Source organism: Lygodium microphyllum, chromosome 27, assembly GCF_053477565.2.
Source record: "Lygodium microphyllum isolate KBCC chromosome 27, Lygodium_microphyllum_v1.1.10, whole genome shotgun sequence".
NCBI lineage: Eukaryota > Viridiplantae > Streptophyta > Polypodiopsida > Schizaeales > Lygodiaceae > Lygodium > Lygodium microphyllum.
In genome coordinates this window covers 14,428,549-14,451,857 of record NC_141161.1, presented here as the reverse complement: position 1 = coordinate 14,451,857, position 23,309 = coordinate 14,428,549, and the positions used below count along the sequence as shown (strand labels likewise).

General features: G+C 37.9%; 1 pseudogene; it reads left to right on the top strand.

Annotated features, from left to right (window-relative positions):
* The first annotated feature begins 17,290 nt into the window (after nucleotides 1-17,290).
* On the top strand, nucleotides 17,291-19,341 carry LOC148012077 (uncharacterized; annotated as a pseudogene).
* The last annotated feature ends 3,968 nt before the right edge of the window (nucleotides 19,342-23,309 follow it).

Below are 23,309 nucleotides of genomic sequence, written 5' to 3'. Positions count from 1 at the left end.
AACATCCCCATATATAAGCATAATAGTGAGTTGCATAACCTTCAAAACCAAATCCTTTAATAGGATATTTGACCTTACTAGACCTGTGTACCACTGGATCACTTAGTGAATCCTTTGCAATACCATGTGCTCTCTCTAAGCCTGGTGTCATAACCAAAGGAACATTAAGCTTATCATCCAAACTCTCTGGACCACTAAAATTTCCATCAAGTCCCAAATGACTAGTAAATCCATCATTACCATCTAATACTTTCTTCTTCCCTTTGTCTTTGTCTACAACACTAATAGATGTACCTAAACATGTAAGACTGCTCCTTAGTCTCCGAAACCAAGGGCTAACTATAGATGTAGTACCAAATGATATTTTTGGTCTACTAAGACTCAGTGATTCTTTCTTTTCTTTTTGCATATATCTATCATCATCATCATCCAATCCATCACTACTAGATGCATACCAACTACTCATCTCATAAAAAATAACATCCCTGATCACTCTGAACTCCCCTATGACAAGATTATAACAACGATGCCCTTTCTACTTTAAAGAGTATCCAATAAAAGTATATTTTTCAACCTTTGGATCAAGCTTTTTTCACAACTTATTTGGCACAGAAACATATGCAATACAACCAAACACTTTCAAGTGTTACACATCAGGCTTCTTGCCTATGAAGCATTCTTCGGGGATCACCCCATGAAATATAGTTGTGGGAGTTCTGTTTATAATATAGATAGTAGAATGAACTGCTTAAGACCAAAAATATTTTGGAAATTTCTTTTTAGCCGTGAATGCCCGCAGTGTAACTTCTGCAATATGTTTTTTCTCCTTTCTGCAACCCCATTTTGTTGTGGGATATACCTACAAGTAAATTATCTCTTTATCCCATGAGACCTCAAGAAGTCACTTAAATTTCAAGCATGTTTTTGTTTCAAAAACAATCTTAAAAGTTTTGAAGTGCTCAAACACATCCCTCTTTTCTTTTATGAAATACACCCACATCTTTCTTGAACAATCATCAATAAATGTGACAAAATATTTGCTGCCACCAAGAGATATATTTTGTGTAGGTCCCCAAACATTTGTATGCACAACATCAAGTATATTTCTACTCACAACTCTATCATGCAAAAAAGGTTATCTTACCTACTTATCAAACTAACATGCTTTACACACTTTATAAAATTTTGCAATTCTAAAAGCAAGCAATCCTGTAACCAACCCTCTAGACTATATTAATTTCAACCTTTGCACATTTGCATGTCCAATACGTTTGCACCATATTTCAATGTCTATAATCACTTCTTAAACTTTAGCATACATAGTAGTATTCAAAGCAAAAAATCCAACATCCAAAGTAAACATATAGCCAAGTCTACTTTCTTTTATGACCAACCTACACTTATCATTAAAGTGTTTCACAAAATAACCTTTTGCATTAAATCAAACATATAATCCTTGCTCTACCATTTGGCCAATAAACACTAAATTTTTTGTGATGGATAACAAATGTAATATATCTGACAGACCATTCAGCATCTCTCTAAACCATTTAGTATGGCTGGTCATATGATTAGATGCATATGAATCAACATATCATATATCATCATGTGTTTTCTTTCCTATAACAACATTCATCATATGATGCATAATAAACATACACTCATTTTTTTCTTCATTTTGTTGTGAAGACAATGTATAGTCTCCTTGTTGTAAATTACCTCTACAGATATCATTCTTCTTAGCATAACAGTGGAGTGTAATATGACTTGTTTTGCCATAGTAATGACAAAAAATACAAGAATTGATAGAACCTCTATAATGCCATCCACCTCTTCCTCTAGAGCTCCCCCTGCCTCTAAAGTTTTCACAGCCTCCTGAAACAACCTGCATTTCACTAAACTACTCATTTAACTTATTTTACTAGCTATCACCAATATGTCCCATACCATGACCACCTACTATGTCCTCTTCTTGAACTTGAGTAAAATCCTTGGACCTATTCACCGCTTCTTTCATATGATTCACCCTACATTTTGATCTCTTCGGTGATCATGAGAGGGATCAACTCATCAAAAACAAGAAAGGGCTTCCATACATACACAGAAGTGACAAATGATTTTTAGGCCTTATCATTATTAAGTCCACCCAAGGTAGATAAAACCAAATTATTATCATTATCAGACACTGCATCAACAACTGTTAAGGCATCTGCAATGCTTCTTACTTTCAAAACATGCATATTTAATATATACATCTTTCCTTTCTTCAAAGTACTCAACTCTTCCTTGAGTTAAATCTTCAGTATCTTTATATTTACTAAAAACATGTTCTCAAAAAAATTTCAAATTGCATGTGAAGTTTCTACATTTTTAATATATGTCGGCATAGTATTATCAATGACTGCAAATAGCCAATACATTATCTATGTTTTTTGCATTCCATTCTTTCCATGCCTTTAATTTTTCTGCAATCGCAAGATTACTTAGCTCTGGCTTCTTTTTTTCACCTAAAATGAACTCGCAAATGCCTTTTCCAATAAGGAAGTTCATGACACAAAACTTCCATTGTGGATAATTATTCTTGTCTAGCTTCTCATGATGGGGTTTCCACTGCTATTTTCACAAAATTGTAACAAAACAGCATGCAAGTCTTCTGCAACCTTTTATCATTGTGGATAATTATTCTTGTCTAACTTCTCATGATGGGGTTTCCATTGCTATTTTCACAAAATTGATACAAAACAGCACGCAAGTCTTCTGCAACCTTTTATCATAAGTGCATAGTAATACACTAAGTAGTGTATTTCACTCATTGCTCAATAGTACATGTAATATACAAACTTTTTATAGATAAAACTTGTGTTTACTTCCTAGAAAACACCTCAAAACTTATAGATTCAAAATTTGTAACCTATCCACCCACTTTTAATTGATATAACTAAAATCGCAATATACCCTGAAACTATTCTTTATAATCTTACAAGTCTAAAATAGGACTCGAAATGGCCGCATATAGCCAAAAAAGCAAGAGGAAAGCCCTAAAGGGCCAATTTGTAGAATATATAGTACTCTGCTTGAACAACAAATCTCACAGCAATCTGAGATTTTTGTTATGTCTTACTTCCAATGCTACCATAGGCACTATCCAAGAGAAAGAGTGGAAGAATCCTTGCTTCTTTTGCTTCAATTTAGCTTTCAAAACCAACCTCTCTCAATGATGTCACTCTGATACCATATCATAGCTTGCATAGTAGGGGGACTTGCTTGAGCTGCTACATAAACACACATGATAGACACAAGAGAAAACTCACTCAAAAAGGCAAGAAAAGAGATGGAGGCCAAAAATTTTTCTTGCTATTTTCTTCTTCTTGCTTCACACACAATACAATGTACACAAATAATAGATAAGACACAACATAAAGGAAAGTGGTCTACTAAGTTAAACAATGCATAACTGACTGGCACTATAACTATGCCAACTATAGGTAAGTGCAACAAACTAAATATGATAAGTGATAAGTAAATGGCCATGTGAGAATCATAATTACCACCAATGTGCTAAGTGTGGATGTGTTGACCCATCTAACTAGGCAAACTATCATCAATATCTGCATGTGTTGAACTTGCTATCTCAACATGGGCCACCTCCATAATCCCTACAACCCAAAATAAAGGTCTTTGATTCTTGAATGTATTGTGTATTTTCTAATTATCTTATATGTCAAAGTTGTTTTCTATAGAAAGTATTGAACATTTCACAGAGGGATTTTTTTTTTGTTAGTTCACCACCATAGCTTATGGCTCTAAAGTAAAATGTTCTTCCTTGGGTACTGAGCTCTCCATGCCTTTTCTACCCAAGTATTTAATGGAATTTTTATTTCCTTCTTGAAGTCTAAATAAGGGCTCAAATTTCTTCTCAAGAATTGTATAAAGTTATAAAGTTCTATCTAGACCTTGAAATGGTCATTTCCTATCATGTGATCACGTGCCACATTAGTTTTATGTTCACATAGTTCTTTCCAACATTCCCAATTTGCATTGGATTGGACATTAGTTGTGGGGAGAAATCTTTTGCCCTTTGTTCATCCCATTGATAGAATACCTAATACATTGCCTCATTTTCTAGGTTATATGTATCCTTCTAAAGATGCATATGGCTCTCATGGAAGCCCATGCTTGAAAGGAGTTGTTCACATTTCTTAATGCACATATTTGAAAGCAATGTAAGCTTGATAGAGTAAATGTAAACTTATGACTTTATTAAGAATCTATGTCCCTGTAAGCAATTTACAAATATGTGCTCTTTTCAATGGGGTGTGCAAGATGGTCTCCCAATGTGGATATTCTAATTCTTGAGTGCACCATTTTTGTTTTGCTTTTCTCCAATGATTAGGTCCATCATCTTGCTATTCATTTTCTTTCTCCACCCAAGTTCACAACATGCATTTGAAGCCCTTTGACTCAACAATCAAATGTCACTCCATTTCAAATGACCCAATGCCTTCTAAAACAAGTTGCTCTCCTTTGTGTTGTGATTCAATAATGATTGGGATGTTTGTATTATTGAAAGTTCCATTTTAGAGTCTCATGGCTCTCATTGGATACTTATTCTATACCTATCATTAATAAAGCATTCTCAAACTAGATATGCCGAAAGCCTTCCCCTGAGATGATAAATTCCTTATGTGTTGTAGAGCTTTGTTGTAATACAGATACATTCCATTTTTTGGTGTTTTAATATTTGTGTCTAATCTGATCTTAATATAAATAGAGTCTCCCCTCCATATTCTCTAGACTCATGTTATAAATATACACTATTGTAACTTGCACCCTCCTAAGATCCACAAACCATTGTTGAATGCAATGTATTAAAAAACAAATATATCTTTTTTCATTGTCTTTGTAAAAGATATTAAATCCTTAGTATGCTTGTAGTCTCCCAAAAGCATCATGATTGCCAAATTTTTCTTTTGTCACTCTTTTTAAAGTGTACATGGTCTACGAAGAACAAAATTTCTTAGATTATGTTGATGAAGATTCTTTGCCTCCATCTTGTTGATTGTTTTGTATCCTTTCTTACTATTTGAAGCATTTTCACATTATCACATGCCTGCGCAACCATAGCTTCCATCATTGAAGCTTGTTTTCTTCACCACTTGCTTGGACTTGTCGTAGGCTTGTGTAGGCCTATTGTAGGCCTTCATTGGGCTCTTGATTATCCCCTACCCACCCTGATTTGGCCCCTCAAGTACAGCAGCATGCTCACATTTTATTTGCGCCTGTTTGTAAAAATGGCTCAAAAATCACTCTTTTTGTCATATCTTGGGCATTCGAAACCCGATTCAGGCGAGGTAAGCTCTGGACGCGATGCTAATGTTAAATTTGTCAAATTCTGATGACAAAATATTCTGCAACAGATTTCAGGTTTGAGACAACATGTATTCGTATGCCTATGGCTTATGTGATGCTTCTATTGATGTCTATTGATATCAGATCACTTGTGGATGTTATGCCTCTTATGTGAGATGCATTTGGATCTGATTTAGCTCAGCCATTGTCTGTTTTGAAAAGTCCCAGATCTGTCCAAAACAGGGCAGCCACCTGTTACTTCAATTTTATACTTACAGGTCTTGGCATTTGATGCCTGATTATGCCCGGTTGGTGCCTATACATACGAGAATGTATGCATGTGGTTTGCCTATGGATTTGAGCTTGGATTGAGCATTGATTTGCTCACTTTAAAGAGGTTATGTGCTATTGGAAACTTTAGGGCTGAAGCTATTTAATGATTTGCCAGGTTATGCCTATTGCGTACAGGGTGCTCCCGATTACTTTGGTTGATCTATTCACGCATTTGGATGATGCCACATGGTGCTTCTATGCTCCGAAATTGTTTTGAGCTGAGATTAGAGCTCGATTTTATGGTTCACTATCACTTCCTTGCAGCAGGCATTTCACTATCATGGCATGGTTTATGCCTAGGCTACCCAGTGCGGGTTATAATGTCTTGGTGAATGCTTTTGGTTGGTTGTGGATGGCAGTTGTTTGAGCCTCATCTCGACACTCATTTGAGTATTCCCTTGAGCATTTGGAAATTGACTTGGATTTTTCCGTTACGACTTAGCTTTTTCCATTACGACCTTGGATGTTATATGGGATTTGATGCTCTAATTATGGATCTTGGCTATCACTTAGATGCACTTACAGGTATTGATCACTGAACTGCTCCCTTGTTTTGGCAGTTGCCTATTGAGTTGTGATTGCTCATTTGCATTTGATATGCGGGATACTTACTGATTAATGGACTTGGATAGTGCTTGGTATTTATAGTTATGGTCATCTTGCTTCTCTGTTGTATGGCATCTATGCTATTTGGGCTGCTATTGCTCGTGTATGTTAGGGAGCAATTGATATTTATGGCCACCCCTGTATGCACATGGTCTGCTGCTATGTATTTTACAGAGCCTCTTACCTGGATACTTTTACACATATATTTGGGATTTTATTGGAGCTTGATTCTTGCAGGTTTATTTGCCACATGCCGTTCTTGGCTGGACATGTATGTCAATACATGGTATGAGACACTGCAAAGTTATGTATACTCCTATGTTTCGAGGATGCTTATGCATTTATGGCTCCGAGGTATGCTTATGCTTTTATGGACGTGAGCTAGAGTGGTTGGATATGTCATGCTTTTGTCTGCTAGGCTTGTTCCTGTGGGAGCTTTTGCATCTGTGGTTGATGCCTTTGTGTTCTCCCCTTCTGGTTTGGATGAGTCCCCTTTGCAATATGCTATGACGACTTCTAGCTCTTCTAGTCATGCAGACAGTCCTCTTGATGAGCCTATTCTCTCTAATGAGAGTTCCCTTGATTCTTTGAGCTCCTTGGATGTATTGGACATCCCTACTCATGCTATTACAGAGCAGTTGTCCTCTTCTACAGGTTTTACAGGTTCTGTTTGCTTTCATTGTGGAAAGATAGGGCATGTGAAGCGTAAATGCTTCAACTGGATTAGAGAGCAAAAAATATTGCGCCGCACTAGACATGAGAGCAGAGTCAGTGATACAGTAGGTGAGACCATTGTTGATAGTGGTATGGTGCATGTAGTTACTCATGATGATGCAGCTGAGCCTAGACTCCTGGCATCGTGTTACCCTGCAGATTACTTGCTCAGTGATATGGCCTATACCTTTGATTGGCTTTTAGACATTATGGCATCTTGTCATCTTACTCCGCATAGAGTTTGGTTCTCTTCTTACAGGGAGGTTGACAGATGTATTTCTTTGGGCCTTGGGCAGGATTTTCATGTTATTGGTACAGGGGATATACACTTGGCTTTACCAAATGGATCTTCTCTTATGCTCCATGATATCTTGCATATACCTACGCTCAGTAAGAGGATCTCTGTCTGTCTATCGCATGGTGCAAGATATTATGTCTCTCTTGGGAATACTTCATGGAATTGTCGCAGATACCACATGCATTGTTATGGCATTGTCGCCTAGGCCATGTACGACACACTGAGATGGATGCTTTATGTGATATAGGCTTATTGCTTGCTCTTCCCCATGCTACTTGCCCTCATTGTACTCATGGTTTGTGCAAAGCCTCTTTGGCTTATGGCGATCGTGTGAGACATGCTCCTCTAGATCTAGTCCATGTTGTAGTATATGGACCTATGCATTCCCGGTCACTTGGTGGAGCGTCATATCTTGTGACCTTCATGGATCATGCTACCCACCGTGTTTGGGCTTACCCTTTGGTATGGATTGAGGATGTTGTTACTATGCTTGAGAGGTTTATGGATTCTGCTGGTAGCAGGCCTAGATGCTTACAGATGGATTAGCAATATGGCATTGATTTCTTATGCCCCCGGTATTATGGGATTGCTCATGGCATGTGCCTGACCTTACGGGCAAAGGTTGCTGCTATACTTACCACAGTTGGATTGTCTTATGGCTTTTGGGCTGAGGCCCTTATGACGGTAGTCTACTTGGTTAACAGGATGCCATGCTTGACTTTGGATGATATTACCGCATGAGGCATGGAGTGGCATGAGACCCTCCTATGATAACTTGAGGATATTTGGCTGCTAGGCCACTATCAGTATGCCACATGAGCCTATGTCACGCAGATGTCTTCTCCTTGGTTATGGAGATGGTGACTTTATGACTTACAGGTTTTGGGATTTGGATGCCCAACAGGTTTTAGGCAGTCGTCACGCTGTCTTTAATAAGACACAGACACCTCTCAGGCCTCTTGATGCGCGTTTAGTGCGCTTTATGGTTGATTCTACAGTCGTATGTCAGTCTTCCACTTTGCTAAGGCCGCATATTGTCTTGAGACCCCGTCTCCGGGATGTTGGCCCTCTTTCAATGATTGACTCTGGAGAGTTTGGATGCTCTTCACTGTCTTGTATGCGCCATGCTGATGCTATGCGCTACTCTAATGATGATGATGTACAGCCTTGCACTCATGAATTGTGATGGATTGCTCCGTTGTATGGAGCTGCGGGATCACTTGCCTCCTGGATGTCTTAGACTCGGAGATTCCCGACACTTATTGCACAGCTCGCTTTCCGATTGGGCGTTGGGTGAGATGTCATGATTCCTTACCCTGTCTCTTTACAGGCAAAGGTTGCTTCTATGCTTACCACAACTAGGTTGTCTTATAGCTTTTGTGCTGAGGCCCTTATGACTGCAGTCTACTTGGTTAATCCGACGCCGTGTTTCTCTTTGGATGTTATTACTCCGCATGAGACATGGAGTGGCATGAGACCTTCCTATGATCACTTGAGGATGTTTAGCTGCCAGGCATCTGTCAGTATGCCACATGAGCCTATGTCACGTAGATGCATACTCCTTGGTTATGGAGATGGTGACTTTACAGCTTACAGGTTTTGGGATTTAGATGTCCAACAGGTTCTACGCAGTCATCATGCTGTTTTTTATGAGATGCAAACACCTCTCAGGTCTCTTGATGCGTGTTCAGTGCGCTTTATGGTTGATTCTACAGTTGTATATCAGTCTTCCGCTTTGCTGAGGTTGCATACTATCTTAAGACCCCGTTTGACTTGTGTCCAGGGATGCTGGTCCTCTTTCGATGATTGACCTTGGAGAGTCTATATGCTCTTTGGTGTCTTTTATGCACTGCGCTAATGCTATGCACCACTTTGATGCTTTACAGCCGTACACTTATGAATTGTGTTGCTTGCTTCATGGGAAGCAGTCATGGATTGCTCTATTGTCTAGAGCTATGGGATTGCTTCTCTCCTGGATATCATGGACTCAGGGATGCTTGACTCTTCTTGTGAGGAGGTTCCCGCCACTTACTACACATCTCGCTTTCCGATTGGGCGTTGGGTGTGATGTCACGATTCCTCACCCTATCTCTTTTCTTTTCTTTTGTTTTTTCACTTCCTGGCCCATTGGCCTTTTAGTGGGAGGTTGTTGGGGTAATAGGCCCTTGGGCTTGCCCGTGATAGTGACTGCCCATATTCTTTATTCATATATATATATATGAAAGTGCAATAAGGCTGTCATAACATTGTTGACAACACCTACATTGTTTGTGCTCTTCTCTCCCACGTCTCCTGCATCCCTTTCAATGAGTGACCTTTGTCAGCATATCCACAATCACCATGATTGAATTATACCTTCCTTGAACAAAAGTTAAGACAACTACAAAATCCATACTAATGAACTCCTACTTCATCTATGGAATGTCAAGTGGCTGGAGCTTGCCTGGCATTTTGAGACACTCAGCTTTTCACTCACTGGCAACTTAAGCATTCAGTAACATATCTGACTACATCGTGCTTCATTCTTTTCTAGTAGTAACTTTTCCTGAATGCATTAAGAGTCTTTGCATAGCAAGGGTGTCCTGAGAATGGTGAGTCATGGGCTTCCCATAATATCTTCTTTTTTAGCACTTAACTGAGAGGTTTGTAGAGCCTTGTCCTGAAATAGGCAAGTCCATCATCCACAGTGAAGTTTTGGTATTTGACTCTAAGCTTAGGATCAGTGTCCTTAACTAGGATTTCTCTAAGCATTAGGTGATACTTAGGATCCTTTTCAACCTCTTCTTTGGCTAGCTCAATGACTGGATTGCTAGGCATCAATATCATGGTAGCTAAATTCTCTCCTTTAGATGGCTCTTCCATGATAAGTGCATTCAGAAAAGCTTTATGACTTAATGCATCAGCAATCACATTCTCTTTTCCAGGTCTGAACTTGATTTCAAAATCAAATTCTTGCAAGACTTCAATCCACCGATGATGCCTCATGTTGAGGTTTGGTTCAATAAAGATCCATTTGAAACTTTTGTGGTCAATGACCAAAGTAAACTTGCTTCCAAGCAGATAGTGTCACCACAATTTGAGAGCATGGATCACAACTAACAGCTCAAGATTATGGGTGGAGGAAATCCTCTCATGGATTTTCAATTTCCTTGAGGAATAGGCTATTGGATGACCTTGTTGCATAAGCACACAACCTAGTGCAAGAGAACTTGCATCTATTTACGACCTCAAACTCTTAACTTGGTACCTTTAAAATGGGTGTTGTTACCAAACTTTTCTTTAGCTGCTCAAAACTGGCTTACTCAATGGGCATCCACAAAATAGCAGTTTGCTTTTTTAGCAAATTAGTAAGAGGTGAAGCTATTAGGGCATAATTGTTTATGAAAAATCTATACCATCCAATCAGCCCTAAAAATTTTCTCACTTCCTTAACTATCGTTGGTGGTTGCCACTCTTGAACATCTCTAACTTTGGATGGGTCTACAGAGATTCCTTCAGCAGATACTATGAATCCAAGATATTCCATCTGTCTTTTGGAAAAGGCACACTTCTTTTTCTTCGCATAGAGCTTGTGCATCCTCATTGTGTCCAGCACAATGCGCAATTGCAACTCATGGTCTTCATCTCTCTTGGAGTATGTTAGGATGTCATCAAAGAAGACTAGGACAAACTCATCAAGATAAGGTCAAAAAATGTCATGCATTAATCTGTCAAATGTAACAAGGGCATTAGTTAGACTGAAAGACATTACAAGAAATTCAAAATGATCATATCTGGAATTGAAGGTAGTTTTGGGAATATCTTCTTCATTGATCCTTATTTGGTAAGAACTAGATCGGAGATCAATCTTGGAAAAGATTTTCGCCCCTTGTAGCCTATCAAATCGGATACTTATTCTGGATTGTTATCTAGTTTGTCCTCCGATAATCAATGCAAAGGCTGAGAGTTCTGAACTTTTTCTTTTGAAACATTACTAAGGCTCCCCATGGCAAATTACTAGGCCTGATGTATCCTTGATCCCATAACTACTTGAGTTGCTCTTTCAGGTCAATTGTTTTAGGGATAGATATTCTATATTGACTCTTAGCGATTGGAGTGGCTCCTGGTTCAAGTTTGATCTCGTGATTGACTTCTCTTCGAGGTGGTAGTTCAGTCAGCTCTTCTCGGAAGATTGCTTCAACCAATATGGCTTTCCCTCATCTTGATTATTTTGCTCAACCTTATTTAATTTTATGAGATACACAAGTAATCATTTTCTTAACCCTTTTATTATGCAAGATGAATTGGCTAGTTGAACCTTGGGTTTTCCTGCCTCACCTTGGGTCATCACTTTTTCCCCCTTTAGATTTTGAAAAGTCACCTGGCCTTTTCTACACTGAATATGTGCGTCATTGGGGATTAGCCAATCCATACCCAATAGACATTTGTAGGCCCCTAAATTCATGATCCTAAATCCCATTTCCGAGAGATTGCTTCCCAGGCTAAATGTCACTTTGCAAGTTTGATGAGTAGACGTGATTTCTTTTCCATTAGCAAGTTCCACAAGCAACCTAGATGTAGGTATTGTGTCTATACCTAATTTCTTGGCACACTTTGGTGACATGAACAAGTGTGTGCTTTCACAGTCAATTGGCATTTTAAAGGATTGACCATGATGTTCTATTGGTGTTTGAATCACCAAAAACTAGCGATTTGGGCCTTCTTATGGAGGGTGGTGTGAATTGATGCCCTCTCCATACCAACTTCCATAGTTGGGTTTCCTTCTTCTTCAAGCTCTTTAAGAATAACAGCATTTGCTTTTCCTTTTGCAACTGAAGCTTGGTTCTGACCTCTGTAATGTCCTTGGCGAGGAATTTGGCCAAGCGTTCAACACCATTTTTTAAAGTAGCCTGGCTCATTATAGTGGAAACACCTAGGTACTCCTGAATTACTTCCTGTAGGTATGAAGTTTTCAACTACATTTGTTTTGGCCATCTTTCTTTGACCAGGTGAACACTTACCTTGGACTCGCTTTACATAGCCCCGTAAAGTCCCTTTGTTTTGATTTTAGAGCCTATTATTCCTTGGCTTTGACTGAATCTCCTGAACAAGAGGTGCTACATGAATCAAAGCATCTTGCTGATCAGTTGGGCACATAGATTCAGGGCATGTGTTCAGTGGAGCACTCAATCCGTGACAAAACTTAGACACCTGCTGAGCAATAGTCATGGAAGGCGCATATTTAAGTAGTGAGATAAACTTTGAGTAATATGCCTCCATGCTCATTCCCAGCTGTCTTAAGTTAAATAACTCATTCATTTTTTGCGTGTGATAAGCTAATAGCAAATATCGACCACGCACAGCTTATTTCATCTTTTCCCAAGTAATAGTTGTCTCAACAAGTCCTTGGTCTTTACACCATTGTTTCCACCACATGCATGCCTCACTAGTCAATTTCATCTTGGCAATCATAGCCTAATTAGCAAGGGTAGTTCCTGTGGCAGTAAAGTAGTCCTCCATGGTCTCAATCCAAATCTCTACCTCAACTTCAACATCTTTGCCCTTGCCATCGAATTCCAGTGGCTTAACCTACTTAAGGAGATACTTCTTCTCTTGAATTTCAATCGAACTAGTGGCGATAGTTGTATTACCCTAGGTTATCATAAGTTTCCTGAATTAGTTTAACACTTAAAATTTTCCATTTCATTTTCACATTAACATATCTTACTAGTTTTGTAAAACAATGATGGGCCAAAGAGCACAATATTTTCCAAAATCTAGTCCCACTGTTATCTTTTATTATCAGTAGCCGTAAGGTATGATTTTTACAAATAAGAGATATTAACAAATCGCAGATGTTTACAAGTAGAGATACATCAGCATTGATAGGTTAGGTGGATGCTATGTACAATTTCAAAAACAAGATATCAATATATCTTTTTTTATCAAGGATGGATATCAATTACATTCATATAGAAGAAAGTAGGTCGATTGCTATCTATGTCCACAAATCTATACAGTGGAAATGGCATATCTAGAAAACCATGGATACGGTAATCTCAATACTTGCGATGTCCTTGGATTATAATCCTATCAGCTAGGATTACCTTCAGTACCTTGTCATAGACATAACAGTCTAGACATATCTACCAACCATCGATAATCATAAGTGGATTCCTTCTAGGGACAAACAAAAGATAAAGGTCTTAACTACTTTTAAATTTCCATCCATTCAAGACATTTAAGATTAATTTGCATATTGAAGAATCGATGGGCCTCAATGTAACAGTAACACTCACCCCATAACCATCTTCTTTCATGATTCACAGGGGATGGATCTCGTATAGGCGATTGAATATCCTCATCATTTCTCTTCTCCACTCATCATCTCCGTGGAGTTTAGTGCAGATGTATACATTGCTCTAAAAACAAGAAACTAGTTTCGGGCTTCATTATTCTACCAAAGTTTATCCCATAACAATTAGTAGGCTGATTATTACTTAGAACACTTGGTCTTAAAATCCATAGATATTTTTAATTTTAATTATGCTCTGATACCACGTGTCACATGCATGCCTAACAATTTCTTGGCAACACATTTTAGTGGTTCATTGGGGAACTATCCTAGACGGCTTTGCCCGGCACTCGCGAGAATGTACGAGGTCTATCGTCTAGGTTTCCCAGAGTCCACCCCATAACGAAAGGTACTAGCCATCCCCACGAGGATCAACATGCAAGCTAGGGGTCCTAATTTGACGAAACTGAGGTCTCAATACATCAGCTAACTCCATCGGAGATGTCCCACAATGGTTTATCATCCAACTAGAGCGATCGTAGTTACCCTTGGTTCATGGAGTGTAACACTTTTTTCTAGTAAATGGTTAGAATTCAGGAAACCCTAAATGGAGTTCTGGCATAGCCGTCGCACCTTTCCCCCTTTTAAGACCTAACCCTAGGTAAGTCAATGCTCGGCTCTACCTAATTTTTCCTAATTAACGTTTCATTAAATCTCTTGAGAGAAGCTCCCAACTTACCAGGACCACCCATCCGTAGGATGGATCCATCAGGGATCTCACCCACTTGCTTCCCACAAATGGTTTTCTTTAGTTTATAATTACCTATCACATTAAGTTATGGCATATAAAAGCACCTTCGTTAATTAACCCGTTATCATAGGTTTCTTTGCATAATTTTAGGACACAACGCAAAGACAGAGAAAATAATCTTTTGGCAAAACATGTTTATTTATTATCTCACAAAGTTATTTACAATGATTTTCCCCTTCTGCCTACACAAAAGATAAACCTCTGTTCACCGAAAAATCCCTTCTATCTGCGTAGAAGAAAAGAAACCCTCCAAGATTTTCATCCCTTCACTAGTACTTTCGGGGACTCCAGGATCCTATCCTGATTTGTGTGAGGGTCGGCGGGCAATTCCTAGGAGTGATCGAGAGGTTTACGACCAACAGAGTCCCCCCTAGCACTCCCGCCTCCTCCTGCCTAATGGGTTCGTCACATGAGCAACCTCTCACCATCAGGGCTAGTCCAAAGCTCCTCGCAGTGGTACAAAACAATCCGCCTTGGAGAAGGGTTCCACATCTAGTCGTGGGAGAGGAATAGTGTGATCTTTTCTCTTATTATCATGATTATATATTTACAATCAAATCTAACTATTGCTGCAAGCACAATCAATCTTTCCTGTGCAACCATCAATACGTGTGCAAATAAAAAAGGAACAGCATGAAGTGTTTTTAGTATAAGAAGTAGCCCTACCCAAATCTGGGGTTTCTCTTTTAAGGTCCCACCTTATTCTTAGGGTTTCGCCTCCTACTTGCAACTCTTTTTCAGGATCTGTAAGTTATTTCGCGAATCTGATTAATTATGAGAAGTCTATTTTATCATTATGAAAATTTTAATATTTCTTCCCTAAAAGATAATATGGGATTTATCCCTATAGTGGTAGGCAATTCATGCGTTGTTCTACCCTAACTTGCGCTTAATAGAATTTCAAATGCTTTTTCAAGTCTGTTTAGACTTTACAATTTGTATTGACAAATTCTTATCAATGTCCAACAAGTCCTACACACTTTCGATATCTATTTAATTTTCTGATAATACTGACAATTTTAGGGTTATCAAGTATTTCATAGTTGTTTTTGCTTCAACATTCTCCGTATTTTAGGTTAGGATATCTTCTTGATTTATATATTGGTCAACTCATGATATTGACACTCTTGCTAATATAATCATCAATATTAACATTACATGGGTTTTTAGTAAGAAAATAATTTTTATTTTATTCTCTCATATTCTATGGTTTAATCTACAATGTCTGGCCATTTGCTGAACTTTTAACGTTATCTAAAAAGATCAATTTTCTTTTAGTTATGCCCCCTAAGTGCAATACTGATTGTTTTTGTGAGATTTTTATTCCAGACAATGCAAAAATCATAAGTGTAATTTTTCTTTCATCTTTCAGACAATGAATTATATTTCCAAGTACCTAATTTATGTGCATCTAATATATATATTTCTATACAATTTTTTGTTGATTTAATGCATTTATTATTTCATGATAATATCTAAATGATTTTCCATAAATTATTATAAAAATCATATGCATGTGTTTATTATCAAAAAAATGAAATAGAGATAGTCACTTTCATGGAAAATTTTTAAAATATTCCCTTCCCTAACAATGTCTACTATTTTTATGTTATTGTGATCACATGTGTCTTTAACTAAATAACAATAAATATCACAAAATAAACCATAATTCAAATATTTTCTTAATCATAGACATATAATAATTTTCCAAGTGAAAGAGTCTTTTTATTGAATATTTAATTATTATATTACTTAGGTTATTTTCCTACGCTGCAATTTATATGCATTTTCATTAGAATGAGTTTATAATTGTTTAAAGTAAAATAAAGTGATAAGCTTACAAAACATTAATTTATTCCAAACTGACAAGATGTTTACCTCTCTCAGCTTTGCTGTGACGGGGGTCTCGCCAATTCCTACCGCATCATTTTCTCCATCGACCACGTTCCTTGCTTCAAATGTGCTTTTTAAATTTATGTGACCTTGCAGAGCCATCGAATTGTGACCAAAACATCAATCATATAAAGTAAACCAAATGGTAATGAACTCCCAATATGTCACCAAGGATGAAATCATGGTTTGATGTCAAGGACACTACCTCTTTTTGGTATAGCACACCTCAAAATTAGTTTTTTGTTTAGTCTTATTTGGATTTCTTTTTCCTTATTTAAAAATTTATTCAATTTGTATCAATTTTTCTTTCACCTTCCCATAATGATTTTCTTACATTCTCTCTCTCTCTCTCTCTCTCTCTCTCTCTCTCTCTCTCTCTCTCTCTCTCTCTCTCTCTCTCTCTCTCTCTCTCTCTCTCTCTCTCTCTCTCTCTCTCTCTCTCTACCTTCCATTGCATGTTTTGAAGCTAGTTCCCTCTCTATACTACCCATGAATTAATTCAACATCCATAGATAATCTGCATGGCAACTTCTCATTTCACACAAATAGGTGTGATGAGAATATGGAAGGTGTTCCTTGCATCACTATTATCCAAGGCATTGAATCCACAAATCATACTATGTAAGGGAATCAAAAATCCTTGGGATGGAAAAATATCTCAGTAAGATGGCGTCTATGCATGACTACTAGGCTACTAAGAAAGGATAACATAGAAGGAAAGAGAAAGAAAGCAATAAGTTGAAAGAACTATCTTCAATGGACGAAGCAAAGCCAAGAAAGCATATACGTTCAAATATGGAAATTTTTGGTATAAGCAAACAATAGGACTTACAATAGGTTTCCAGAGGGAGTTATTCAAATAACTCTTGCTTCATTTGACTTTTCAAGATCTACAATCATCACAATAGGTAAGGTTGAGAGTGCTCTTCTATCTAATATTCGTAACACAGTCAGCTAGCTCAAGGTGCCCTACTCCACACATGAGCTCTTCTCAAAGAGATATTTTTTGAAGATGGTACTAAATAAGGCCAATGGCACAACACAAATAAACCATATAAGAATAGTAGGTCTTTTAGGTGTTTACCAAAGAAACATTGCTACACTTTGTTGTCCTCTTGAGATTAAAGATGAGGAGGAAGTTTTGCCATTGAGTGCCTATCAAAGACAATTTCCTCGACGTAACATCATCACAAGTGACGTAAGAGATCTAGTGTAGCATAAAGACTCAAATTTTTGTGTGACAAAAAGGATGTATGTCGAAAGAGGATTGGATGAAAAGGTGTTGTGAAGCATCCTATGCATCTTCTTGATGACTCTTAGATTAAGTTGAACCATTTCTAGTCTTTTGTTCCTCTATTTCATGTCAAGTGTGTTGTAGTCTACATATAGTACATTATAGCATATCATTTGCTTCCTATAGATACATTTGGTATAAGAGAACTTATAATGATATATGAAGGTACTTGAATTGTGCCATGTACTACCCTATTCTTCCATGTTAGGTACTCACTAGCACTTTTCATCTAAATGGAGTACCACATAATAATCTCTAGAGTCCATCTACTCTTTACTTTGACATAAGGCACATCATAGAGCATTCCATTTGGTCTTGGTACTAGTACATTCCTAGTGTTGTGCCAAATTGGGAATATAGTACCATCATAATATTGTACACTACCAAATAGAGGGACAAAATGGCTCTACTAGTCTATTGTATATCAAAATATAGTACCAAAATGCTTGCATAAAGTTTCAAACTAATAATGTACAATAGTACCAAATGGATCTTGTACTCTAGTACATTCCCTAGTATAGTACCAAAAGGATATTGTGTAGCACCAAAAGCTTCTATGAAATGCCAAATTAAAAATACACAGTATCAAATAGATCCAATACTGCATTCCATGGTATAATACCAAAAGGGTACTATAAAGTACCAAATACATATTTGAAGTATCAAATTGGTATTGTACAATACTCTGTCATATTTCCTAGCACTATACCAAATGGTTCTATAAAGTAACAAAATGTTACTATGCATTATCAAAAAGGTCTAATACTCTAGTTCATTCCGTAGAACAATACCAAAAGGATACTACAAAGGTTCAAACACTACCAAATAGGGATGCCAAATGACTCTAGTACTCTTATATTTCTATAATAATACCAAATGCTTGTGTAAATTTAAAAATTGGTACTTTCTAGTACAAAATGGCTCAAGTACTCTATTATATTTCATAGCACATCACCAAAATTCATCTATAAAGTAGCAAATTAGTTCTATACACTATCAAATTGGGTCTATCTATTATAAAAGGCAGTACAAAGGTCTCATACTCTGTTATTTTTTCTAGCATGGTACGAAAATGTTTCTATAAAGTACTACATTAGTTTTATGTAGTGCCAAATTGGTCTTGTATGAAATTGAATAGGGTTACCAAATGCGTCTACTACTCTATTAAATTTCCTATCATAGTACAAAATTTTCAATATAAAGCCTCAAATTAGTACCATAAAGTTTCAAATTGGTATAATAAGGTACTAAATTGATGGTGTAGATTTCCAAAATTGTAATGTATAGTACTAAATAAGGCTAGAAAAATACTATAACATAGTACCAATGACTATTTTAAATGAAAAACTAACCTCATGAGTTTCAATGTTTAATGTCATAGGTTGAGTTGTACTAGAGATTTAAGAGGGCCCATCTAGAAGTATAAATATCTCTTAGATGCTTTGAGACATTAATAATTTACTTTGTTTGAAAATTTTAGGAGTACTATATATGTTATTGTGTATATAAAATCCAAATGATATATCTTAAGGAGGCATTTAATTTGATGAGAGAAAATAAGTTTGGGCACCATGATTTCATCAGTTGTAGAGATGATGATCCAAGCTAGTCTATGGAAAACCAATCAATATATCATAGCATCACTGATATGTGGGAATCACTTATGTGTCCATTGAGAATACCATGCAAGACAATGCATGTTTGGGGATCATGGTAGATTTGGCATTAATAGGTTGACAATGTGTTCTAATGAAACTTCTATTGGATAATAGGGGCATGACTATGAATATCTTCATGGGTATCTCAATGAGAAGAAAAAAAATATGCATGTAGATATTAGAAGAAAAGAAAGAACTTGGTATTGCAATAAATGAGAAGCTCTACTTTTATAAGCATGTTCTTATCTCATCTTAAGTGCTTCATCAAGCCTAACAGTTGGTAGATAGTAATTTAAGCAGTGCTTGATGAACTTTCCATTTGATGTTGTTGTTCTACCTATTGACTTTGTAAAGAATCACTCATTTAAGATGCAGCACAATATACAATCCATGCACTTCACATGGGAAGGTAAGGGACATCCAATAGGCTTAACATCTAGCATATGGAAGCACTCAAGGACCTTCTATATGTACTTCTGTGATAAGTAAAGGAACCCCTGGGTGTGATCACACATGATGCACATCCCAAGAATATGTGAGGCATGCCCCATGTGCTTTATCTCAAATATCTTCTTGAGCTGAGTTTTCAAAGTATCCACCTCATCATGAGCTCTCCCAACAATCAACAGATCATCCACATAAAGTACCAAGATAATAAGGATCCCATCATGAGCCTTCTTCATGTAGAGACACAGATCCATATCACTGTGGGAGTAAGATTGCAACCGCATAAATACATCAAATTTATGATACAATTCCCTAGGTGCCTACTCAAGTCCATAAATGCTCTTTCTTAACTTACATACCAAGTGTTCCCTGCTCTTTTCTTGAAAGCCCTTAAGTTGCTACATATAAATCACATCCATCTAATAAAGATCTAGATCTAACTAAGCAAACAAAGAGGACCAATACTAAGCGTAGGGTAGTCATCTTGACTACAATAGAAAATACCTCATCAAAGTCAATGACATGCTTCTACTTAAAACCCTTAGCAACCGAACTAGCCTTATATGCTAGCTTGGGGAGTCTAGGGATACTCTTCAACTTGTACATCCACTTACATGATAATGCATGTTTTCAAATGGGTAAAGAAACCGAATCCCACGAATGATTTTGAGTCATATTTTGACTACATGCTCTCTCCCAAGAGTGACTATTACCGCTACACATGGCCTCATCATAGGTAAGAGACTCACCTGTATTTATCACCATAACATAATCCATGAAGGGCACAAATTGATAAAGTTGATATTTATCTCTAGTAGACTGGTGCAAAATAAACTATGGGGCCTATACATCCTATCTAACATCATGGTCATGGGCCATTAGAGCATCAGTTGTCATTGCAGGTCATTTAGTTAACTATACAGTAATAGGAGGCTCCTCTTGAAATATCACCTTGCATATCTTGAATAGCTACACAAGCTACTTCTACATTTTCTCTTCGTGGAGGACATATCATGGCTGTAGATGATCTTTTGAGCTTGCAAATCCCATAGATGATATCCCATCTCACCTACATTCCCATAACCAAGAAATATGCATTTTATTGACTTAGGATCCAACTATTGCATTTGTCCTTGGAAACATGGCAAAAAGCCTCACATCCAAAAAACACACAAATAAGCATATGATGTAAGTTTTCTAGACCATACCTCCTTTGTAACATGACTATCAATAGAAATGCATGAGAATCAGTCTAATAAGTATATGGTAGTAGCAATTCCCTTGGCCCAAAAATGTTGCGGTAAGCCTACCTAGCTAAGTATACCACAAAATCTCTCCTAAATCATTCTATTTATGTGCTCTACAACACCATTCTGGGTGGGGTGTAAGGGGTGATCAACTGATACTTAATACCCTACTCATTGCAAAATTGCTCAAATGCTTTGGAGACATATTCACCCCCATTATCTAACCTTAGGTATTTCAGCCTTTATTTAGACTGATTCTCAACAAAGCAAGCCAATGTATGTCATTTTGCTATATGGGATATGCCCAAATCTTATGCGAATGATCATCAATGAAAGTCACAAACTAATTCACGCCTGTAATATTTCACCCCCACCCGCTCTGCATGGGAACAAACCCCCCTTTTTAATAGAATTATTTGAAAATTTTTACTACCCCCTATGTCAACGCTGCTAGAAGCTCGTAGAGGGAGGGGGAGATGCAGTAACAGTCGACATGGAGGGGAAAGCCACTGATGATAACGAGGAAGGAGGGGAGGAAGTAGGTGGCATCGACGAGGGGGAGGTCGCAGTCCTACCACCCCTCCCTAGCTAGCACACCCAGTCTACAGCCACTCAGGAGGTGCAGAACTCCCTACCGTCATGCAAACAGCTGGGTGGTGGCACCCCTACACCTCCTCTCCACGTTTCCCCCCCCCAATAATCACATGGTAGCAATGGCCTGGATGAGCAGCACACTGGACAAAGGGAGAGAGAGGGTGAGAGAGAGAGAGAAAGAGAGAGAGTGAGATTGATAGAGAGAAAAAGGGAGAGAGAGGGTGAGAGAGAGAGAGAGAGAGAGGGAGAGAAAGAGAGGGAGAGAGAGAGATAAGGTAACAAGAAGAAGAAGAAGAAGAAGAAGAGGGAGAGGGAGAGGGAGAGGAAGAGAGACAGAGACAGAGAGAGACTTTCTAAAGGATCAGCTTCTCTTCCCCTCCTTAAAGGGTGGCCACATGCATTTTCTACTTTCATTTTCCCGGAGCTCATCCCCTAACCCACAAGCCGATTTCCCCTCTTCTCAAGCAAGTGGCTGCCGAAGTCTTGTGCGAATGGCGTCTACGGGAGAGAAGATCAAGAATGGCCCCCAAGCAGAAAATGTCATGTGCAGAAGATGGCAACCCCAACAACGAGCATAGAAGCCTCGGGCGAGGACATCACTGCCAATCCAACTGCGGTACCGGTTGTAAGTAATGCATTTCCAAATTGATGCATGCTTGCTTTGATTTTCGCATGAAATACATTAGACCTGTACTATGCCGCACAAGAATTGTTTGACTGAAAGGATAAAGTTCACCCCAAATATTCGAAAGATGCAGTTTGCAAAGTACTCATATCAAGAGAAGTAAAACCGTGACTAGATCTTCTGCAATAACATTCATGCATAGCATAAACAGCGTACAAAGTTCTAAGGTATTGTTGATTTTTCCTTCTTGCAAAATTAGTAGTAATGTTTTTCACCCCACTGAAGGTATGTTGTAGCTTGCACACTTGACGGATTGTTTGGTAGGCAGTCTAGCCTAAAGGAAATCCATTCTCGAAAACTCTAAGATCCTTGCCCAAGCTCTCGCTAATATCTCGAACTATTAGTTCATTGGGATCTTGATGTTGTGCATAGTTAACACAAATAACGATCATAAGGATTAAAATTAAGATGCCTTCATATCTATCCAATAGCTACTATGTTTATCAATCATATTCAGGGTTGGGCTGTTAGAAGACAGGCATAGAAACCCACTGTAAGCAAGGGAGTATAAGGGCAGATGAGTGTGAATGGCCCTAGGGGCAGGGGAAACCCTAACCCTAGCTGGCAAGGGCTATATAAATAGCCTATGGGTCTCTCTCATGATAGTGACCCATAGGCTGTTTATATAGCCCTTGCCAGCTAGGGTTAGGGTTTCCCCCTGCCCCTAGGGCTATTCACACTCATCTGCCCTTATACTCCCTTGCTTACAGTGGGTTTCTATGCTTGTCTTCTAACATGGGCTGGATGCAAACAACAACTCCAGGGCAAATGAAGAGCTCAAGGGATTAGGAAACTCTAAGTCAAAGGAAAGACCAATGCGTTTGTAATTGTTGGGAAGAAGGTTCGGTTATCAATCAATGTAAGTGACTAATAGAACTTATGTCTTGTACAATGTTTGAAACCTTTACATATGCCTTAACCGAAAGAAGGGTATGTAAAGTAAATTTTACATAGAACCACTCTTGATCCCAAGGGGGAGAGAAAATATGCGATGGAAAGGTTATCACGACTATTCTGGCAATGTTTGGAAAAGGATACCATTGTTTTTGTTGATTGATCAAACAACGTCCTAAATGCTTTTGCATTAAACTGATTGTTGGGATGTG